We start from the raw sequence: 24,232 nt of genomic DNA, 5'->3' as shown, positions 1-24,232 counted from the left end.
AATCTATGACTCAAACCCTATCTCCAAATCCCCACAACCCCAATCCTCAAATCCACATAAAATTGTCACCCCTTTCAAAAGAAGGCACAGTACACAAGAGTCGAAGAACAAGACACGAAGGTCAGCAACCACGATAGAACGTGGACGAGGCATTTCTTTCCTTAAGAAGCCAGAAAATACACAGGAATTTCACTTAGATAGTCGAAGTTAGGCCAAAATTGTGGAAGTTTTGAAGCACAACAGAGGGTCAGGAGCTTCCCCTAGTTCCTGCTAAGGGATGTCCTCGTATGTGGTGTCGACGTGATGCAATATACATGCTAATACAGTAGCTTTGGTTGCTGTACGTGCCGCAGGACGTCAGGAACTGTCCTTTGAGATGGTTTCGAAGCATCCAGGTACATCGTTTTCCTTTGAGCTTCCTTCGAGAATGATGCTTCACCATCGAACAGTGGATGGAGGCTACTCTGTTAATTATTCTACGTAATTTGTTAGGTGGAATTGAACGGTTATTTAGTGGCTGTTATCAGTCTTAGATCTTCTTCTTTAAGGAGGCTTGCTTTGTATGTGATGAGGTAAGTGATATCATATGAGGTGTATAAGAATGTGGTTGCTGAGTAATAGTCATTTTTTTATTAATATACACATATGTACAGCGACATACGTACACATATGTATACACAAGCTCAATGACTGCATTGTCGATTGATATACATACATGCATATATAGCCATCTCTTTTTAATTTGTATATATATGTGTAGTCTCTTTTTACTAATGCATACACATTATAGTGACATATGTACACGTGTGTATACGCATGTGCAGTGACTGCATTATTTATTAATATACATACATGCATGTATAGAAACTTCTTATTAATTTACATATATGTGTAGTTATTTTTCACTAATGTATTTACATGTATGGTCACTTTTCACTAATACATATATGAACATTATTATTTTGCATTAATACATATAAATTATTGCATAAAATTTTGACAATTCACTGTTGATCATATAAGTTAGTTTTCAAGTACAATATTAATTATTTATCGAGAATAAACAACAGTAATTCTAAAATTTGAAAGTTTTAAGATTTAGAAGCTTGATCACATAAAAACAAAAAAACTGAAAATTTTAAAAAACCACAAAATATCAAAATTATTTAAGAAACCACGAAATATCAAAATTATTTAAGAAACCACAAAATATCAAAATTATTCAAGAGCCATCAACTTTACATAAGTATCCCCATTGTTGCACCCTATTCCCCTATGTGCAATGCTCTCGAAGCCACTATATCCTTATGTCAACGAATTCGGAGCATAACAAGGCGTTACACCATAACCACTGAAAAAAGAATTAAATTTCTGATCGTTCCGTATGGGAATACCCTCTTAAAGTTCTTTCGCTGTCGCTAGACCGTAATATTCTCTACGCTGGGGATTTATGCCGCAGTGGTGGCACTTGAGTGGGGGAAATTGCGGTGGAGGGTAGCCACCCTCCCTGCGGGTGTCAGGGTGGTTCTCTGGTTCTCTTGACTGCGCCAGGAACGCTGCTCGTAGATTATAAACGGTCGTTTTGTTGCGTTGTTAGCAGATGTCTGACGCGGGTATAGTCGAGAGAGGGGTGGTCTTCGGGGGGTCGGTTAACGGACGGTCACTAATTAAGTTTTTCACGCAGAAATTCACGTGCCAGGACGGGGCTGGAATTCCTGGCGGTGGCACGACTCGATGAAAAATCGACGAAAATGGCCGGGTTGTTGTTCAACCCGGGACCGTATCAGCCTGTAAAATGTGAGCCACCCCTCGCCGGCCGAGATGTTAACCGCAGATAATTAAAATTGCCCTCTTATGTAAATGCACGCCTTTTATGGAAATTAAGACGCAAGCCGTTCCTTAAAGTAGGATTATTCGTGCCGTAGAATTTGCGTCTCGGAACCAGACAAATTTATGATACTTGTTGGCAGCTTTTGTATATTGTTAATTATGCGGCGAAAATTGCTGAAGGACTGCAGGTTTCTTATGCGGATGGGTGTAAAGCTAGTTAATGAGAGAACTGTAATAATATTATAATAATACTTATAGTAATTATATTTAATTATAATAACTATTATAACTTGATATATCGAACTTGATAAAATTAACAAATTTAAAAACTGTGAAATCAAAAATGTGAAAATTAAAAAATAATTTGTGAAAATTAAAAAATTTACAAATTGAATTTGAACATACAAAAATTAAAAAATATGTAAACGAAAAAATAAAAAAAAATTAAGAAACGTGAAATTAACAAAAAATTCTCTAAATTTTAAATTCTGAAATTCTCTAAACTTGATATCTGAATGACGAAAATGTAAGGTCATCCAAAGTATGTTGCACATACTTCGCTATCGTAACTTCCATTATAATTGTAAATAGGGAAAATGTGTTAGCGTCATTGATCAATTGCTTTGCTTATTGGCAAACAGATTACTTTGCATCGTTACAGCTGGCTCGACGATTTGGTCACCGAGGCAGGAATTACTTAACGCGAGTCAGTTGTAACCAACAGCCAGTGGAAATGCACTGGTACCTCGGGAGGTATGCAAATTAACGACTAAACACTGTGTCGACGTGGAACTGCTATTGATACGAAGGGCCAGAGTTGACCTAACCTTGCCTAAACAGCCGCATCGACGTACATTTAGTTTACACCGATGGTGACCCTCCGATTATCCCTTGCTTTGCCGAATTGTTGCACAAAATGTTCTCCGTTAATGTATTTCACTGTACACCGTGATTCACCGAATCCGAACATATCGGAACCAAATCGATTTAAACTAATCCGCTTCGTGGTATTAGGAGAGTATAACTACTTCACGTGTCACGATGGTAGCTTCAGAACGTTATAGACGATTATAATTTTCGTTCCGAAGGTAATTGTACCTAAGAGAAATCTTCCATGTGAATAATGCTCTGTCATCAAATGCCTGGAGACATTTTGAAGAGACGCTATTACGTTTCTGCCTTTGAAAATTCAAAAATTTGTGAACTGAAATTTTGATGTCTAAATTAAAAATTGTTTAAGTTTTGAAATTTCCATGCTTCTCTATTTTAAAAATAAGAAAATTCATTATTTAAAAAATTGTCAAAGTCTAATCTAAATCAAATTTATAAATAACAAATATATCGCTTAATGAATCTAATAATTAATTCAATAATTATTGACTGACAAGTGTACCACATTTATAAATAAAATATGTACTAAATACATAAATAAAAGGTGGACTAAATTTCTAAATAAAAGGTGAACTAAATGTATAAAGGAATGTACTGAATTCATAAACGAAAGTGCTGAATAAATAAAAAATGTACTAAATTCTTAAATTGGAAATGTACTAAATTCATGAATAAAAAGTGTACTAAATTTACAAATAGCAAATATACAAAATGCATGAAAACAATAAACTGAGTAAATAGAAACTCTAATAAAAGTACCCCAATAAAATTTCAGAATATAAATCGCATTGAGCGACAAAGCACTTGTTAATTTTCCCAAACGAACAATTTCATATAAACCTCTAAAAATAAAACGGTAGAATCAGTTCCCAAAACGGTATAAATTACTTCTCTCGCGGTATTCACCTAAAAGGTGCAATCCAACGGTTCTATACATTTAAATCAGTCCTTTGTTTCGACTGTAGGGGTTGTTTGAAATCACGAATTCAATGGATGCCGGTATGCATTTCACAGGGTTTTGCACGCGAGATTAACCACTTACTTATCACGTAGCCACCGTTCCTCTGTTCCCTACATCCGTGAAAAGACGTGCACCCTAACAATCCGAGGGGAACAACACCCCTAACCGACGATTGCTCCCAGCAACCACCCATGACGACCGTTCTGTCGTCACTTGGCGGTTAACCTAGCATCCCTCGTATCCCACGTCGATGGTGCAACGCTTTCCGTTAGATCAGCCCTACACGTCGGCTCCGCTGAATTAGGGTTGGCTGAAGAGGGTGAGATCGTGGGAGGGTGGCTCGTAACGTTGCTGGGAAATGAACTGCACGGGGATGAATCTTAATCAATTTGTCGACGGCGGAAAGGAAGCAATCAGTACAGGGGTTGAGTATAATTTTACGACTATTTTATGGAATTTATGTCTGCTCGTTTTATTTAACTGTAGGCTCTTTTGCTTGCAGTTAGACTTTAGGGTCTTAGAGGTTGCTGACAATTTTATGGATGATTGTGGGTCATGTAGGTAACTCACGTAGCTCACGGAGTTTTTTTATTGGAAAACTATTGAGGAAAAGATGACTTTCTGATCATATAATATATTGTTATAATAAATTATTAGAAATGTGTGATTCGCGACATTGGTCCTGGTGTTTTGACGCCATCTTGTGAGACTTTGTCAAGTGCGATTGAAATAATAATACTGAGTAACATTGTTCTTATGTAATTATACATATTGTAGGATTATTTCCACGTGCTGTCATGGTTTTTTCCATAGAATGACCGTTAACATGGGTTTTTTCCATCAGCGATCGTCTTTTGTTTAACGGCGTTTGGCGCGTGCGAAAGACTTGCGGGTCAATCGTGATTTTACTCTCTTGCGTGTAGCTTCGACGGAAAGCAGTGCCGTCCGAAGTGTTGTGTGTCTTTCTTTGTGTGCATTTTTAAATATATATATTGTTAATCTCTTTTGTTTATTAAAACGTACTCGAGTGTTATTTCTCCTTACCCTCCTATCCTACAATATACAGCGTAAAAAGGCAATAATTTCAATAATAATTGAAGTACCCATTTCGCTATTATCAACCATAACCAAACACCTGCAAGTTTCAAAATCCTGAAGCATTAACCTCTCAAGCACGGTCGAGGCACTGCTTCATACAGCAAAGTTTGATGCGAATTACATGTAAACAGCACTACAATGTGTGATAATGCTGTTCTATACGCGAGTACATTGAAACGAAGTTTTTGATGATTAAATTATAATTTTACCAAAGATATGATATGCTTTAACTTTGATAATTTACTTTTTTAGAAAATTCACAAAATATGTAGTTTCCAAATGTTTCCAATATCGTGTATTAGTGCAAAGAGGTGCTCTCACGGTGCTTAAACTACTTGGTACCTTTTATTTACATGTAATGTACTTTTGTGGAATTTGTTAATACTCTTATAAAACGTGGTGAAGGTAAAAAAAGTGCGAATCAAAACATATGAAAAGGATCATTCGATTGAAACGGTGAGTGAGACAGTAGAGTGAGCCATGGCGCTTTGTAATCTACAATGACGTTCGCGAAAGTCACTATAGTGGACAGTCGTACAGAGAGATGGTAGCCACGAAAGCCACTATAGTGACGCGACGTACCTAAGAGGTTAATTATACAAATTACGATTAGTATCGAACGCAAATACGATTTAGGTTTGTCACATTTGATCTGCAACGTGCGTCACGAGACTAATTCATGTTATGAACCAAGAAAAACTAGCACTGTGTAATGTACGACATTCGAAACTATAGTGAATCGTACACAAAGATGCTATCCGAAAGTCACTAGAGTGGCATGTCATGCCTAAATGACGCGATAATTCTTCGTAAATCGCCTAAAAAGGACGACTCTGAACAAGAATGCTCAAACTTTAAACTCTCCGGTAGGCCCCCTGTGACTGCTAAAGCTGCGTTTTCAACTATTCTTCCAATCCTCTCGCGAAGATATTCCACTCTTCCTTCTAGTTCCCTTCTCTCTTTTCACCTTGGTTTTCGCTTTCCTTCTCTCTCGCGTAACCTATTTTCACGCCTGCGATGTTGGCGAAGTTCTTTTTTCGTTGCTTGCTTGGTTTCGGTTTGGTTCTTTTTGGGAGATGAGGAGAACAGCGTAGGAAGAGGAGATCAAAGTAAGAACTGTGAAGTGGAACGCTTACAGTTTGTAGAGGATACCTCTTTTTGGTTGCCATAGCAATTTCAAGTCTTTGTACGCTTGGGTTGAAAGAATTTGTAAAGCTAATGAAGTTTCAAAAGATTGGTTTGCTCGGTTTTTCAAGATCACTGAGATAATTTAATGGGTTAACATTTTTTCATTACTTTTCATAGTTGTACACAGGAAACATTTATTTTGACTGTGGAGGTCAACAAGCTTTTATGTGGTAACTTGGTCGCTTTATTAGAAGACTAGTTAGTTATTTTCGGTAATTGTAAAATTAAAATATCCAAAACACCTAAATACTTAAATTAAAACATCTGAAATATCAAAATACCTAAATTAAAACATTTGAAATATCGAAATACCTAAATGAAAATATTTAAATTCCAAAATAAAAACATTTCACACATCCGAACATCAAAATTAAAATATCTGAAATGCTTAAATACCAGAATTAAAACATTGCATAAATTTCAAATAAATCGTACGTTTTAATAAAAACAATATCATTTCCAAAGCACATCACAGTATTGCGCGAAAAATGTTGGAGACAAGTATCGAACGGATCACAGGGCTAATTACCATACGAAATGTAAAGCGAAAGGACATTGTGCGTTTTTGCACAATGCGTCTTCATTGGAAACAAATCTGGACACAAAGAGATAAATTACGAACGGTTCGGATTCCCGCATCGCTTTTGAATTTCGAGTGAATTCCGTGCCGCATCGACCCGTTCACCTTTGTACTTTAAATTGTTCCGCTATCCTCTGCGTTCCACGATATCGCTTTCCTGTATCATGCGGTTGAATATTAAATGAACCTCTTCAAATTGCCAACCATTTGCAACTCTAATAACGCGTTAATTTTTATGACCCTCAAAAACGTACGATTTCTTTAGGTACCTGCGGAGGAAATGTTACATAAAAAAATAGTATAATAATTTATTGAAAATGAATGGAAAAAATTATTGTTGAATGCAGATTTAAAAAATTTTTTTCGACGGAAAAAATAGTGTGTTTGATAAGGAAATAAACATATTACATTATTTTTTAATGTAAAGTGCATACATATGCATATACACATATGTACGTGTATATGTGTATATGTACATATGTTAATAGTATAGGTCGTTTATGGATATGATATAAATATAAGTAACATACTATAAATGAAACCTAAATGCAAATAATACAAATGAAATTTAAATAATATAATATACATGAAGTTTGAATACATAAAATATGAATAATGTAAATGAAACTAAATACCAATACTATAAATAAAATATAAATAAAGAAAAAATGAAACCTGCATAATATAAATGACATTTAAATACGAATAATATAAATAGAATATAAATATGAAAAATGAAACCTAAATATAATTAAATAAAAACTAGTTTATCTAATATGAACTATCATGAATCGATAGCTAATTTTAACAAAACGAAATTAATTAACAAGTTCATTAAAATTTAACTGCAAGAAATTGAAGGAATAGTTCCATTTCCAAATTCATCAATTAGTTCCATTTTGCAAAATACCATCAATATTAAATATTAACGAACCCAAAGTGAACTATTTTCACCATCATCGATGGTGACGGAAAATCGAACGAGCTACGTAACTCAAGAGCTACTAACTAAAATCTATATCGAGAGAATCTGCATTCTATGGTGAAGTTCAATTAATCAAACTAACGAGGTGCGATTTATCTTACTCTACGTTATACCTAGAAAGCCAAGATTAGAAAGAATGCAAGTAATTTACAGATTAATCTCTTCGTCGGTGTTACTTCAAGTTCCCAACATTATTTACCAACACCGGTTTCATCCCTAAATCATCGACCACAATATCTGTAACGGAGACTGGCTAATTGCAACATTATAACAGCATGTTATGTATTGCTGAATAAAATTAGAGATGCTGTGCCATTATTATCTGTCCACTTATAAGAAATCACGTTCCACTTTTTCTGAGTAAAAAGGTACTGCAATTTTTATAGTTTCTCAAGTGTGAATGTCATTTTTGTAGTGACGCAAAATTTTGTATTTTAGGCACGAATTTTTCAGAATTATAATAATAACAAGTTATATAGAGTGTGGCGCCCTTGGCACCACATACGCCATTGCCTTTTCTGTTTTCTATATTCTTTCTGTTTTCTAAAATTCTGTTTCCTGTTTTCTATCTTCTTTAGCTTTACGTTCTCTAATTGTTTTCACTTTCTATAGGGTCTCGCCGGGGCCTGGTCAGTGTCAACGCTCAGGCCCTTGCGAACCTCTTCGCTTTCTGTTTTATGATTCTCTTCCGCTGTACCTCTCCTTTTCCGAACTTGCAACGGTTTTTCTGGATTTTCCCACTTTCTATATTTTCTCTCTTTCTAAACTGTTTCTTTCTTCTTTTACCAGTGAGTTTTCGAGGAGAGGTTTTAACCAGCGACGGGACAGTCCGTCAGAGTCATTCTTATAGCTTACATCGTTTTCACTGCTCGTACGCATTTTAATAAATTTGTGTGGAACGCAACATAGACTTAATTATTGTGTTTACCCTTATGCGATTCCCACAAGAGAATTATAATTAAAATCTTTCTTTAAAGGAAAGAAGTTAGGGTACAGAGTATGTTAATACCTATGGAGTACAACTAATATTTATTAACAAATGTGAAATCACAAAGTGTACGAAATACATTCATAATCACATACTTTTCATTCATAAAAAATAAAAGAAAAACAAGTAAATGGAAGAACTGTTAGATAAATATAATTGCATATATTCATAAACAAATTAAGAATAATTTCTAAATTAGGAGAATCTAAATTAAGCTTGATATAGTTAATAGTTATTAAGAAATGTTAGACATGTTTTGAAAGGTGTAAAAAGTGCATTAAAATCACATACTTCTCATTCATAATCTTCTATAAAATTATAAGAGAAACAAATGAATTCCGAAACTAATTTAAAACTATAATTTCATAAACAAATTTTCCTAAATTAAGCTCGATATATAAACAATTAATACTTATTAGCAAATGTCAACCATGTTTCATAAGATGTACAAAGTGCATTAAAATCACATACTTCCCATTCCTAATCTCCTATAAAATCATAAGAGAAACAAATCAATGTCGAAACTAATTTACAAATATAATTGCATAATTTCATAAATAAATTTTCCTAAATTAAGCTCGATATATGAATAACTAATATTTATTAACAAATATTAACCATATTTCATAAGGTGTACAAAGTGCATTTATACAGTCACATACAGATGCCAACACACAAGATGGCGCGTGAGGAACCCAAAGTGAAAGAAGCTCTATCCCCACCACGAACACTCCCAGCGTTACATTTCAATAACTGACTCATTTCACATTATCTCACTAACTCTCGAGACTTTTACTGACTGTCACTGTTTTTTACCTAAATGTACCGAATACCGTTGAAAATACGTGTGAGGCCATTTTTCTATTCTGGCCAATTCTAAACTCACACATGCTCTTCCAAACACGACAACTCCTCACACGCCAACTCGTCGATTGACATCAGTACTTCTCATTCATAGATTCCCAATCACAAAAGAAACCAAACGATCCAAGAAACTATTAATCGAGGAATATTGCACAAGAGTATGTTATCTGGTCCTATTAGGAATTATGTGAGATCGTTAAAAGTTGGTCAAGAAACTTTCACGATACCGGTCCACGTGTGCATGAATTATAAACCAGGTAATTCAGAATGCATTAACGATAACTACAATCTACTGATCAAATGCTAGCGATACCTCTAGCTATAGTGGTCGCATTAGACCCTTTAGCTTAATAATTAACGTGACTCACTGTACTCCCATGACCAGTATTCAGCAGCACCCGCCGTAGGCAGCACCGTGCTCCATGCTTCTATGTGAAAACAGACAGAAGGAAAAAACGAAAGTAAAGAACTGAACCATGCTATCGGATATCGATGAAACGAAATTGAAGAAAAGCCCCTTCTACCTGAATAGAAAATATCATATTTGTATTAGGTTGTTGCATATCGAATTGAAGTATCGAATGATAAAGAGAACGCGGTTCGATGAAAGTAAATGGCGTGAGTGGTTGGGGCTGAAATTATTGGACTGTAGAGACAGATTGGTGAGATGAGAAATTTGGGAGTTGAAAAATTACTTTTAGAAAGTGGGGCTTTCTGTGAGAGTTTGAAGTTTTTTAAGATTGAGATTTTCGGATCTCAAGTGGGAAAGAGCAATTTTCCGGGAGAGCAAGTGGGACTTTGAAGTTTTGGGAATTTGAGAATATTGAATGTTGGAATGTTGGAATCTTGAGAGTGTGGATTAACTTGGGATTTAGGAATTTTGGCAGCATTGCAAATTTTGAATTTGGGAATTTTAGGACTCGGGAATTTTGGAATCTTGGAATCTTGGAATTTGGAATCTTGGGATTTTGGAATCTTGAGATTTTGGAATCTTGGGATTTTGGAATCTTGGGGTTTTAGAATCTTGGGATTTTGAAGTCTTGAGAGTTTGGAATCTTGGGATTTTGGAATCTTGGGATTTTGAAGTCTTGAGATTTTGGAATCTTGGGATTTTGGAATCTTGGGATTTTGGAATCTTGGGATTTTGGAATCTTGGGATTTTGAAATCTTGGGATTTTAGAGTCTTGGGATTTTAGAGTCCTGGGATTTTAGAGACCTGGGATTTTAGAATTTTAGAATTTTAGAATTGCGAAGTTTTCAAATTTTAAGCTAGCAGAACAGTGGAACTTTGAAATTTTACAACTTTGGAGTTACAGTACTTTCAAATTTTTAAATTTGTGAATTTCTCCATTTAGAATTTTTGGAACTTGTGAATTCTGAGACTTCGGTCCCTTGAAATTTGTTAATTACATAATTTTGGAATTTTAGAGGATTTCTGAATCTTTTATTGTTTGAATATTTGAATCTTTAGGACCTCACAATCTTTGGATTTTAGGACTTTAGAATTTTTGGATCTTGAGATCAGGACATGCAATAACCCAATAATCTAATTAATCAATATTAGTACGAAACAAATTAAAAATTATGAAGGAAGATGAACGATGTAAAAATTCCATAATACATCAGTTTGTTGATCGTAAATTATTCTTTGCTTTGCATATTCATTTTGCTATAAATATTACCTTACACTGCAATGAATTATGGGAGCTCATTGCATTCATTTTTCTAATAATATAATTTCATGTTGTAAATGTATTCCTTACCTAAATATCGCTCATGTAAAATTTGGAAATCAATTTTATTGAAGAGTATAATTGTAGTTTTTATTCTTTGTACAATTTTGAACAAATTAACTTGCTTGTATGACAAAATTCGTGTAAAAATTGTTAAACAGTATTAAAATTAACTTTATGCAGAACAGTTTGAGGGATTTAGAAATATTTATCATTTTTCGATGCAGTGATGCGATTATTACTGCAATTACTATAATTAAAAATGTGATCATCGTAAACCAGAAGAAATTGCAGAAATCTCACCACAGCTCCCCAATTACATTGTCCAATAGTTAAAAATTATGTTATATATTATAATTTTATTTATACGTACATTAATTTTTACAAATACCATTGAATTAGTATTACTATAATTTTATATATTATTAAAATGTTTTATACATATTATTATTATTTTTACATAAATATTCAAGCACAAATAGTTCACAGTTTATTTTATTACATTAATTTTTATTAATATTATTTTAACTGACAAGTCAATTCCTATCAAAACAATATAATTATCAGTGAGTTTCGTTTTTTACATTTTTAGGTTATCTTCATTGTATCTTCTCTTCAAAAGTATTCAATTATTTTTGCTGCAAAATTTGATCTTAAAATTAATAAATACTCTCACAAAATTCATAATTTTTGGCTTCAAATTCAGCTTGAATTTAGCTTTAAATTCATAACTTAACGAATTAACGTTTCATGCAAATTAAAAGACGATTCAGTAAACATTATATCATACTTCGAAGCACAAATCAACAAGCAACCGAAGCTCCCGTATAAAGGATACATAAATTCAACAGCCGATGCACAATCGAAAATACATTTTCCACTTCTTCCATTGCGGGGGACAAGTTATCGGGTTTTCGTGCCTCGTAAAAACCATAATCCGTTCTCTCGTTCATACACAATCCTCTCCATTCGAATCGATGATACACCATTCTCGACTGATTTCACCTACGCGTTGCTGCACCCCTCGAATTTCGCGGAAATGTTTTCCACCCTTCGAAGGGGTGCTCTAAACGCAACCTTTAATGTCCGAAGGGTTACAATTGCGTTTAAAATTCCGCGTAATAATGGACAAATTGATCGATGATCGAAATTTCAACCGGTCTCGTATTCTTTAATTTAAGAGTAACACGAATTGTTTCAATGAACTGAACGAGAATTTTTTAATATTGATTTTTGATATTGCATTTAAAATGCAATGCAAAACGTTAATATAATTTTAATATCGATAGTATTCTATATTTTTTTTATTGGTAGCTAGTATTAATATATTCAAGAAAAAAATGATTGAAAGAATACTGATTTAAAATTTTTCAATAATTAATTATTTTCGTTTTTAAAATTTCACTCCACAGAGAAATTAAATTTTCCAAATATTTTCACATAAATCCATTTGTCAAAATTGCATATCATCAATTATTTTTCTTCCGAAAATATTTACTTCATGATGCACTCATATTTTATACATCAATATTTCCAACGTAAATATCATACTCGATAACGAAATATTCCATTTGTCAAAAGTGTACATGATCGATTATTTCTGTTCTTAAAATTTTACTTCGTGATGCGCTCACATATTGCACAGCGATATTTCCACACAAATGATACGCTCGTTAACGAAATATTCCATTTGTCAAAACAGCACATGATCAATTATTTATCTCTTCTTAAAATTTTACTTCACATTTTATATATCGATATTTGCACGTAAATGACATGCTCGTTAACGAAATAATCCATTTGTCAAAATCTCAAATGATCAGTCGAGTATTTTTCTGTTAAAAATTAGACTTCACGGTACAATCACATTTCGTATCAATATTTCCACATAAATGATATGCTCGATAACGAAATAATCCATTTATTAAAATTGCACGCATCCATGGCACAAAAGCATCGGATCTCTGGTTTCGTACCAAATTTATATTATCAGATATTTAATTGATTAATTGTTCCATTTGATCTCGTATCCCTGTACGGCTCCATTGAAACGTGTAACCCCAGAAAACAGTAGCTTGTTGATAATCAAACAATGGTATGTTATCATGTCACTAGGAACGTCAACGAAACGTGACTATTTGCCTGAATTAGCTGAACGTGTACTACACGGAATTACAAGCAGATCATGGTCGACCTGGTGAACCATGACTAAACGATACTGTTAACCAATTGATGCCACTAAAATCAGCATCGTTAATCTTTCTGATGTACATTATCCCTCAAAAGTCTGTGGACATTTGTATTTAATAAAATTCTACAATTTTACTAATGTAGTTAAACAGAATCTTGTTAAACAGTGATTTATCTTGTTATTCGAAACGTTATAGCAAGAATATTGATTCGTTATCGAAACATAGTTGCAGACATCGCATTTTATAGGTTATAGGTTAGTTTACTGAAATTAGATTCTTTGTTCGTATTCAACTCTTTTTACATATTATAATTTTTATTTGTTAAAAAGCATTAATTTACTGGAAATTGTTTATATTCATTATATGTTAATGACTTTAATAATTAATTATACTGTATTGATAATATTTATGAAATAGTTACAATCATTTTTAAGGGACTTTTTTGATTACTTTATAGGAGATACTTTTGTCTAATTTTTTGGTAAACATATTGTTACAATTATTAAAATATAAAGCTTCAATGAAGTATATAATATTAAATTCAATGAAATCAGTGATTACATCATACATTGCATATTTAACAAAAAATGTAATTTCATAATAATAAAAATCGTACAATTTCTATTCTCGTACGTCCACGTGAAGACGATGGTAATCACAAGAGATAAATTCATTAAGATGCCTTAGAAGTTTTCGGAAGTTGTAGAATATCCGCAAGGTGTACCAGTGCTTGTACATTATGTTCAGAACGCAGAAGTGGGTCAACAGTCAACCATCTTAAAGAGGGAAACACCGTCTTCTCTAACTTAGCGAGTTCAATGCTCGTGTTTCTCACACGCCAGCATTTGCTAATTCGTCTATCTCATTTAACCGTTTCATTATGCTGACAAATGTTTTGTTAATTCACCGTATAACTTGAACACGTAACTTCGTGACAAAATCCGTTTCGCTTCCGACAAGATAAACGGTTCCGCTCGTTTATTACGAGATGAGCAAAAAATTGTATTCAACCTTCAGTTCTTACACTAAGTTTCGGTATAAATTTTGATAAAGTGTTTAAGGGAAGATCGCAAGAACGAGGGTGAATAGGACATATTTTTGTAGGAGGGGTTTTGTAAAATAATTTCAATAATATCATGATAAATAATTTCACTATTTTTAACGTCGTAAAATTATTATGGAAGAATAAGAATATTTTAGTTATCATAGGTAGAACTTTATTCTTGCAATTTTTATCTTGTATAGGAAATTTCAATAAACAACATACATACGAAAAGAAATAATTTTAAGATTTCTAGTAAAAAAATTTAATAAAAGAAAATCACGTTTTAAGAAGAATGTTCCTCTTTCTTTAAATTCATTTATCTAAATGAAATTTTCGTCGACCGAACATTTTACAGCCCATTTGGCATAGTTTCACCCCTCGTACAATATCGTGCCCCGCATGTGACGCACATAACTGTTGAAACGCGACAAATCTGGCTCATACTTTCACCACGATTCAATTCGAGTTTAATTATAATTCCAATGACCGCCATACTCAAAATATCCCGAAAATTTGAACATTATCTGTTTTGAGATTACAACAATAATTAAATTGCTCAAACACACGTATTGCGATCGTGAAAAAAATTGTTATTTTTCAAAGAGTCCTCGAATTTAATTTCTACAACTTAAATCCATCACTACTTTAGATTTTTTACGCAAAATAAGTCATTCTATTGCAAGACATGGATTGTTAACGGTACTGCTACAATATTAAAATGAAAGAAAGGTAAACACGTCTCATCTATTCCAATTAGAATTGCACATCGCCTCAAACTGAATCGCAATCGAATAAAATTTATCAGCGACCGCGGGTCACGAGTAAGCTCGCGCAAGTGCACTAAGGGATGCATCGTGGAATGCGGTCACTGAAAAGCATGTATCTCGAAAGCATTAATAATTCAACAAAGTTCTAATCAGTACACAACATTGATCATCGTCGTTTGCGTGTCTAATAAGATGAGGATTAAACCGTTCCGGGAATATGGAAATGTATGGTCGCAGTGAACGTAGCATCGGCGGTGAAATAGGTCGACGATCAACAGTCTTGAAGAACGGGGGTGAACCACCCCCGCAATAACGAAGTCGATGCTCATATTCCACGTTCACCTTGTACGACGTTTATCGCCGACATCCCGTTCCCTATCGTTTCCATTCCACTTCACAAAACGATCGATCAACACCGAGATTCATTGACTGACACGCCTACGACGAGCATTTGGTAAATGAAGGCTAACGAAAGGAGAAATGGTTCCTCGGACAATACCGATGGGTAAAGCGACCAGATAGTTTAAATGAACGTTTAACTCTGTTGCAGTATTCAACTATGTCTAGGTTGCTGTTTGTCGCTGGGGAAAATGGACACCTAGAACTACTTTGGTGAAGTAAAGACTCCTTGAAGTGTTTGTTGCTTTATTGTGAGAATTTCGCTATAGATCTATTGATAATTTTATAATGCAAAATGTAAACAAAGATTGGAAATGGAAATTAATGAACTAAGTTAGAATTGTATTACAATTTGAAACCTGGAACCGGTCACTTTGACTGGTTGATGCAAGATGTGGTCAATAAATGTTTAATAAAGTCATCATATTTTGTCAGATTTTTTATCATTAATCTAACATCATATTTCAGGAAGTTTGATGACAATTTATTTTTCGATTGAAATTATACTATAAATAAACAAGCAATTAAACTAGTTTATTCAATATATAGGTTATACATCTTGCTCTTAACGAAAGTTGACTCTCCGACAAAAACTCTCGAAGTTCCATTTAAAATAAAAAGTTTAAGGTCCATCATTATGACGAGTTCCGCAAATCTAATGTTAGAATATAATTTGGCCGTAGTGCTCTCAATGCAGCTCTTTTTCCTCTCGTCCAGATAATAACGTTTGTCAGAGATGCAATAACAACGAAAGATTAAGCCAGCCAGAATTTCCCTTTAATTTTTCACGTGGCCGTTAACAGGTTTTTCCTTGAACGCGATTGTCCCTTGGTCCGTGGACAGAGATGGTCGTTACGCGCGATATAACGTAATCTCCCAGGTTTAATGACCACGTTGAAGCCGTGTGTCAGACATTCGCGGGAAGAAAGAAGAACGGACGATGAAATAGCGACGGCCACGACGAGAGAACGCCAGAAGAAAAACGAACCGGAGGATTTATTAGGGTCAGAATAATCAGTCCGTTGGGATCTCTTACAAATACCACAGGAAAACGACGGTTTCTCGCTGGAAAACCATGGAACAGATTGCAGAATAACGCGCGAAAGACACGATATAACGATCCCATCAATTTCTGCGTGAGAAAATTCGGAGACCGATTAGTCACCGTAATTGTTCGCTTCGATGCAAAAACTACTTTAGAACGCTCCGCTTCTTTTTAAACTGTATAATCAGATTCATTATTCTTCGCTACGAATGCAATTTAACGATCGAATTCTGGCTGAGTTGAATCTAATTAATGTTGTAAATATATGTCGACTCTTGTTATATTGCTTTGATAGGACTGTAGTAGAAAAAAGTTTGGAACTGGCAATATAACAAGACTTTTTTACATGTAATGTATATTACATTGCTCTATACTATAAATATGTATGGATTCTATTTATATTGCCATAGATTTGATAGCAGCGCAATAGGAGAAAGTTTAGAACTGGCAATATAGCAAGAGGTTTCTATATACATATATGACACTTACTTTCTCTATAAGTATGTATGAGCTCTTATTTTATTACCACAGACTTAATGGGGCTGAAGTAGAAAAGAGTTTGAAAACGGCGATATAACAAGAGACTATTACATATACAAAATGTAATCTTATACATCTATGTACGAAAAATGTGTATAGACTATTATTATACTGCCAGAAATTTTATGACAGTGCAGTAAAAAAAAGTTTGGAATCAGCAATATAAGAAGAGGTTCTTATATATGAGATAAAATTTCATATTACTATGCACCATAATTGTGTATAGAATCTTATTATATTGATACAGATTTGATGACACTGCGGTAGAAGAAAGTTTGGAACCAGCGATATAAGAAGAGGTTCTCATACATAAGATAAAATCTCATGTTTCTCTGCACCATAAGTGTCTATATACCGCCTATAATATTGACACAGACTTTATGGGGCTACTGTGAAAAAAAGTTTAAAACCGGCATTATAGGAAGAGGTTCTTATACATAAGATAAAATCTCATATTTTTCTGCACCGTAAGTGCGTAAGAATTTTATTATTTTAACACAAACCTACTTGGGTTACTGTAGAAGAGTTTAGAAGCGGCAATATAGGAAGAGACTGCTATATATGTAAATTACAATCTCGCTCAGGGTCATAAGTGTATATGAACTCTTGTTACATTAATACAGATTTAATATGGCTGTTATAGAAAAGAGTTTAGAAACGGCAATATAAGGAGAAACTTCTACATGTAAAATATGTATCATATGTAAAATATGATCTTATACAATATATGCAATGTATCTAAGTACTACAAGTATGTAGAAATTATTGTTATATGGCCACATATTTGATGGAACCGTAATAGAAGAAAATTTGGAATTGGTAATATAGGGAGAGATTTATACATACATAAACAACAAATGAACTACATTTAAGAACTGATTATTTTAATCGCAAAAATCAAACTTGAAGCTTAAATTGCCGTGCTTACATCATTTTGGAAATCATTGCATTTATGTCATAACCAAAAAAAAATTGTAATTTAAATTATTACTGTTTATGTCACTTCCAATTAGACTAAAGTTTCAGATACTTGTTCTTCATTATTGCTAACGGTTTAAAAAGTAAAATAATTTTATTCATTGAAATATAACAGTACATCAGTTTTCCTATGAAACCCTGCTATGTCTCTCGTTGCAATTTTTTACTCTTAATTCCAATCACTGAAAAAATATTTTTAATGAATCGATTAAAATAGTATTTAAAATATACTGCAATTCCTCTAATTCGAACGAAGCGTTACACGATCCTACAAAACCATTTACAGAATTCCTCTTGAAAATTCAGTTGCGTTCCGCTTCATGACTTTTGATCTTTTTAACAGTTAACAGTTTAACTTCTGTTCCATTATCTTCCAATGCTATTGTTAAACAATCGTGCGTTAACTTCTAGTCTCTGGATCGCGTGTTCCCGAACCATTTCGACCGTAAAAAGTAGTTCGTCAGTTTCCAAAGCTCGTTCTAGGCTGCATTTAAACATGCCCTTAACTTCGTACTTTCGAATGAGTTTCCTCGTAACTCAAACTGGTACAGGTTGTTCTTAAAATACAACATTCGATTTAAATAATTCATGAATTATTAATAATGCGTCTGAAGACAACGAAATACGTATCTCTTAAAACGAGACAATTTTTCTTTCGCGACAGAAGAAAATAGTGGAATAAAAATGAATATGGTTCCGTCAAAGAGAAAATGGAATAAGACCCGACATTCCGAACCTTTGACGTTCGAAGTCTGTCCCTTTGAATTGATTCTGCAGACTAACGAGAAAAAATCAACTGAATTTAATTTCAAGTCAACCTCTAATAATTAGAAATCTGTCGTCAATTTTCTGTATATTACAAATATTGGCTGTCTAAGTATTTACATCAATTTGACGACATTGAAAAATTGAGAAAGAAAGGAAAATACTAAAATGATTACTCTGCAAAATATATTCGAAGAATATTACAGAAATGATTATTACAAATAACTTATGAAGAAACGACGAACTATTACAAGACAATACAGACGAACAGGGAAATGACAAAATATTACAAATAAACCGGTGAATGTGTCAGGACAAAATATTTACTCGTATTTATTACAAATTACAAATAAATAAAGTATTTCTCACGAATGTGTTACAAATAAATTACGGACTGTGCAGGTATAAAGCATTGAACACACCTGCACCCTATGTAGATTCGCTTTTCAAAATACCGTATCAAAATACCGTCTCTACCCTTCATTTTGCATAGCCATTTAAATGCTTGTATTTGTCTCTACCTAAAAATTTCGTTGTCAAAGTGTCTCTTTGGTTGTGTATCAATTTTTCATTTGTCCGAGGCAATTCGAGAATTCGTTGAAAGGAACAGAAGAAGAATAGAAATTCTGTGTTCAGGGAATTTTGATAAAGATGCGAGGGAAAAGAAGCAGTTTTCTCTTTCAGGACTGAAGATATTATATCGCCGACACTCAGCCATGTATTTTCCTCGGAAACGTCGAGTCTACGATTTTGTATGGAAGAAACGGATAAAGTGAAATGAAAGACAAATCCGTATGAATATATTTTCAATAAAAAGGTCAGACGCTCTTTAAATGCAGAACACCCTTTTCAGGGAATTTTAAGATGATAAACTGAAATGAAATTTACTTTTTAAAACATACCGTTAACACATTCTTTTAAAAATCAGAAACCTGATTCTTCTAATTAATTTCATTTTGTAAAACATTTTAAATAAATAACTTTTAACTCTAATTTTTTCTGTCATACTAAAATTTATCACACAGTGCACATCTAAAAATTGATATAAAATTTTGTTTAACTTGATAAAGTTGCTAAATCACAAGCAAAGAAAAATAATCACAAGAACTTAATATTAAAATAATAAAAATAATGATACATTTAATAATACATTATTGTAATAATGCAATAAAAATGCATTAATTTAATGCATGCATTTGCTAGATACAAGTAAGTTAATAAGTATTTTTATCGAATTGGAAATATTTAAAATACTTTAAGCGATTCTCTTAGCAAAACAGTTTCACGAAACGAGAGATTCAAAGAAAACGAAAAAAGAATACATAGAAATGTCGAATCGTCTTCGAAGTTTGCAGAAATCGAACGTCACGAGCAGACGCATTTTAACAACCGGCGAACTCAATTTCCTTACGATTTGACAGAGAATTTGAATGTGTGCTTACGAAAATTCGAGCTGTGCAACTTTCAGAATGAAACCTCCGGTTCCATTGGTACGTATCCGATTAACATTTCAAAAATTAATTTACAGTGCAAGTTTTAACTTTAAATTTGGAAATTTTGGAATTTGGAAATTGTGGAATTCGGAAATTTTGGAAATTGCGAATTTTGGAATTTGGAAATTGTGGAATTTAGAAATTATGGAATTTAAAAATTGTGGAATTTGGAAATTGTGGAAGTTGTGAATTTTGAAATTTGGAAATTGTGAAATTTAGAAATTATGGAATTTGGAAATTGTGGAAGTTGTGAATTTTGAAATTTGGAAATTGTGGAATTTAGAAATTTTGGAAGTTGTGAATTTTGGAATTTGGAAATTGTGGAAGTTGTGAATTTTGGAATTTGGAAATTGTAGAAGTTGGGAATTTTTTAATCTTAAGTCTTAGAATCCCAGAATTTTAGTATTGTAAAAGTTTAGAATTTTGGACTTCCCGCATTTTAGAATTTCAGAATTTTCCAACTTCCGTATTTCATGTTTTTATTACAATATTTAAAATCTTTGATATTAAAAAATTTGTATATTATTGTGTTATCTATAATAAGGTATGCTCAATAAAAAATATAAAATGACTATTTACATAAAAACAGAAAAACCAAACTTAAAAAACAATTTATTCCTTCTAAAATCAAAAGCTAAAGTCGCAGAAAGTGAACCTCTATTCATCGTTGAGCAATAACACGATTAAATACTAGATATTCAAGTTCTCGAATCGTCGTAGGTATCCAGTTTTTCGTGAGTATAAAAAGGCGGAGAAAATGCAAGATCACGTGCGAAGATTTAAAAGGTCGGGAACCGCGTGAGCGAAATTCCATGTTTCTCGGTGGAAAAGCAGCGGTCGGGATTTACTTTAATTGCGATTTTCTATGCCAAGTAAAATACCCAGGCTCAGGATACACTTACTCTCGTACGTATTAATGCCTCCAGACGCTTCTGAATCGACGCCTTTGCACTCCGAAAAATGCTGCCAGACACGCGACGATGAATTCACTGTCGACTACTTTCCTCTCATTATAATATATTTGAATAAGCCTAGAATTTTTATCCCCGATTTGTTGTCAGCTGTTAGTCCCATCATTTTTGAGTAAATGCATGGAGAATTTTAGCAGAGGAAAGTATTAGAACGGGATAGTAAGTTGGAATGGATACGAAGTGTTTTGAGGGTGGTAATATGATTAGTATACAGTCGTTGACTATACAATTAGGACCACGTATGAAAATTTCACTTTTATTGCTATAAGATTATGTCATGAATGGAAAATTGTCTTGTATACAAATTCCCAAGTTTTGTGCTCTTTGTCTTACAAATTTTCAAATTTTTAAATTTTGTCACTTTTAAATTTTCAAATCTTTTATACTTTTTAATGTTTTTCAAATGTTGTAATATACAAACTTTAAAATCTCAAATTTTGTATTCAATCGTACAAATTTTCAAATTTTATCATTTTTAAACTTTCAAGTCTCTCATACTTTTTAATGTTTTAAATTTTCAAATGTTATATACAGAATGCCTTACCTCATTTTGGTATCTAAATTTGCGTCATTATTATTACTCATAGCAAACAATGTTTTAGATGAAGTTGAATGGTTTTGAGTGGGTCATACGTTGATGGTATATTTTTTTGTAGGTGAACGTGCAAAGGACATATGAAGGTCATTAATGTTTCTTTAATTGGAATCATATATTTTTTATTGCATCAACTGATACTCCTTCATATTCTTTACAAAAAAGTATTTAACTATTTATGTGAAAAAATCATTAGTTTAGGAGATATTTTAATTCTAACTTGTTAGGAAATCGTGACTTTCTGGTCAATATTATGAATTGCCCTAACTGAACAGCAAATGTTTTCTTACATGATTTGAGAGGTCACGTGTCACCAAACGAATTGTGAGTTTTTGTGTTTTTTTGTTACGTAGTAACAGTGAAATTTTGTCTCTGTTGCGTCTGTAATACGATGAATACCGCGATACGGTGAATTATCACTTCATAATGAAGTATTCTATAGAAGAAAAGATAGACAGGTTATCAGTTTATTTTGAAGTTGAGAAAAGTATTACACATGTAGATAGATTATACACTACGGAATGTTAGTAAGTCATTAATTTCTCGATTCAGAAAGTGTTCTGATACAAATAGTCGCCACATTGAACCTTTTCTGTAAATAGACATAAAAATTAAAATATCTCCTAAACTAATGATTTTTTTACATAAATAGATTTATACTTTTTTATAAAGAATAGGAAGGAGTATCAGCTGATGCAATAAAAAATATATGATTCCATTTAAAAAAACATTAATGACCTTCAAATGTCCTTTACACGTTCACTTAAAAAAAAAATATACCAGCAGCATATGCCGCTCTCAAAACCATTCAACTTCATCTAAAACATTGTTTGCTATGAGTAATAATAATGACGCACATCTAGATGGCAAAATGTGGTGAGCCACCCTGTATAAATAATTGAAATACCTCCGCATTAAACGACACACGACAAATATTCAAATTCCCTAGAAAATGGAACAGTTGATCGATATCGCAACCAAGAAAATTTGAAGTAGCATGACATTAACGAGTTAACAACGCAAAAAGTGTAACGCTGTATAAAACAGATTGTCGAAAAGAGGTTGTGGTATCACGATTTATTGGATTGTACAACGAAATGCGAAATATTCCTGTGATATCGGGAAAAAATTGTGTTATTAAAATTCGATGGCGGGGTATTATTGAAAAATTGAAGTAGGTATGCACCAACCGTCAAATGATGAAACGTAGGGGACGTAGGAGTTATTATTATTCGATTGAATTCTTCTCGTTTATTTGAACGTAAAGGGCTCCTACATAGGGGTTTCAATTTCGCATTCCACGTTGCCGAAGTTCACCATCTAAATTTCAAATTTTAACCCGGAAATTTCAAGTTGCGAGCTTCGGACTTTAAAACTGGCAAAGTTTCGAATACGCGGAGTTGCGGACTTTAAATATCAATTTTTTGAGGGACAGGATTTAAAGTGGTTTAACTGCGTGTGAGTTCTGGAGTATAAAATTGCTGTGCGATATTTATTTCTGAAGTGTTTCACACATTTTAGGATACTTTTATTTTCGTATTTTACTTTTCTTTTGGTATTTATATTTTTTTTACTGATTTTTGGTTTTTATATTTTTGTTGCTGATTTTATATTTCTAGGATTTAATGTCAAAGTGACTGGGTGCAGATAAAATAATTTTCTTTGCTTAAACTATTTTTGTCTTTTTCTTAAAATAATTTGTACTGTTAAAATAATAAAATGTAAAGATATATGTAAAATTCATCATATATAACTCATGTGATAACTGAGTACAGTAATCATATGATAACTGAGTCATGTGTACAATTTATAGAAATAAATTATTTTGTAGGGGAAACAATTAGTTTAATATGAAAATTGAAGTTCGAAAATTTCTATACATTTTTTTGTCCTTCTTTGGTAGAAAATAAATAGTAAATTGATTAATAGTATTAATACAGTAATTGATAGTAAGGTAATTAGTACAAAACGTGAAGAATTAATAGCAAATTAATCAATACAAAATATACAGAATTAATAGTAAATTAATACCAAATGTGCAGAATCAATAGCAAAGCAATTAATACCAAATGTGAACAATTAATAGCAAAGTAATTAATACCAAATGTGTAGAATCAATAGTAAATTAATTAGTGTAATCTATAGGATTAGTATAAAATGAAACCTATTGCAACGACGTAAATATTAGTGTACAAAAACAAAATTATTATTCCTGTAAAATAACATGAGCAGCGATGACTCCTACTATATTTTATCAAACGTGGCTTCTCGTCAATTAAATTTCAAAAACGACAGTACTGAGCATCCGAGAATTATATTAATTA

General features: G+C 32.8%; 1 protein-coding gene across 6 annotated transcripts in view; it reads right to left on the bottom strand.

The window, feature by feature from the left end:
• Nrx-1 (neurexin 1) overlaps positions 1–24,232 on the bottom strand; it is a 583,956-nt gene that overhangs the window by 338,226 nt on the left and 221,498 nt on the right. The gene's annotated exons all lie outside the window — the stretch shown is intronic.

The sequence above is a fragment of the Megachile rotundata genome, chromosome 10 (genome assembly GCF_050947335.1).
Source record: "Megachile rotundata isolate GNS110a chromosome 10, iyMegRotu1, whole genome shotgun sequence".
Taxonomy (NCBI): Eukaryota; Metazoa; Arthropoda; class Insecta; order Hymenoptera; family Megachilidae; genus Megachile; species Megachile rotundata.
This window is presented reverse-complemented; position numbering and strand designations above follow the sequence as displayed.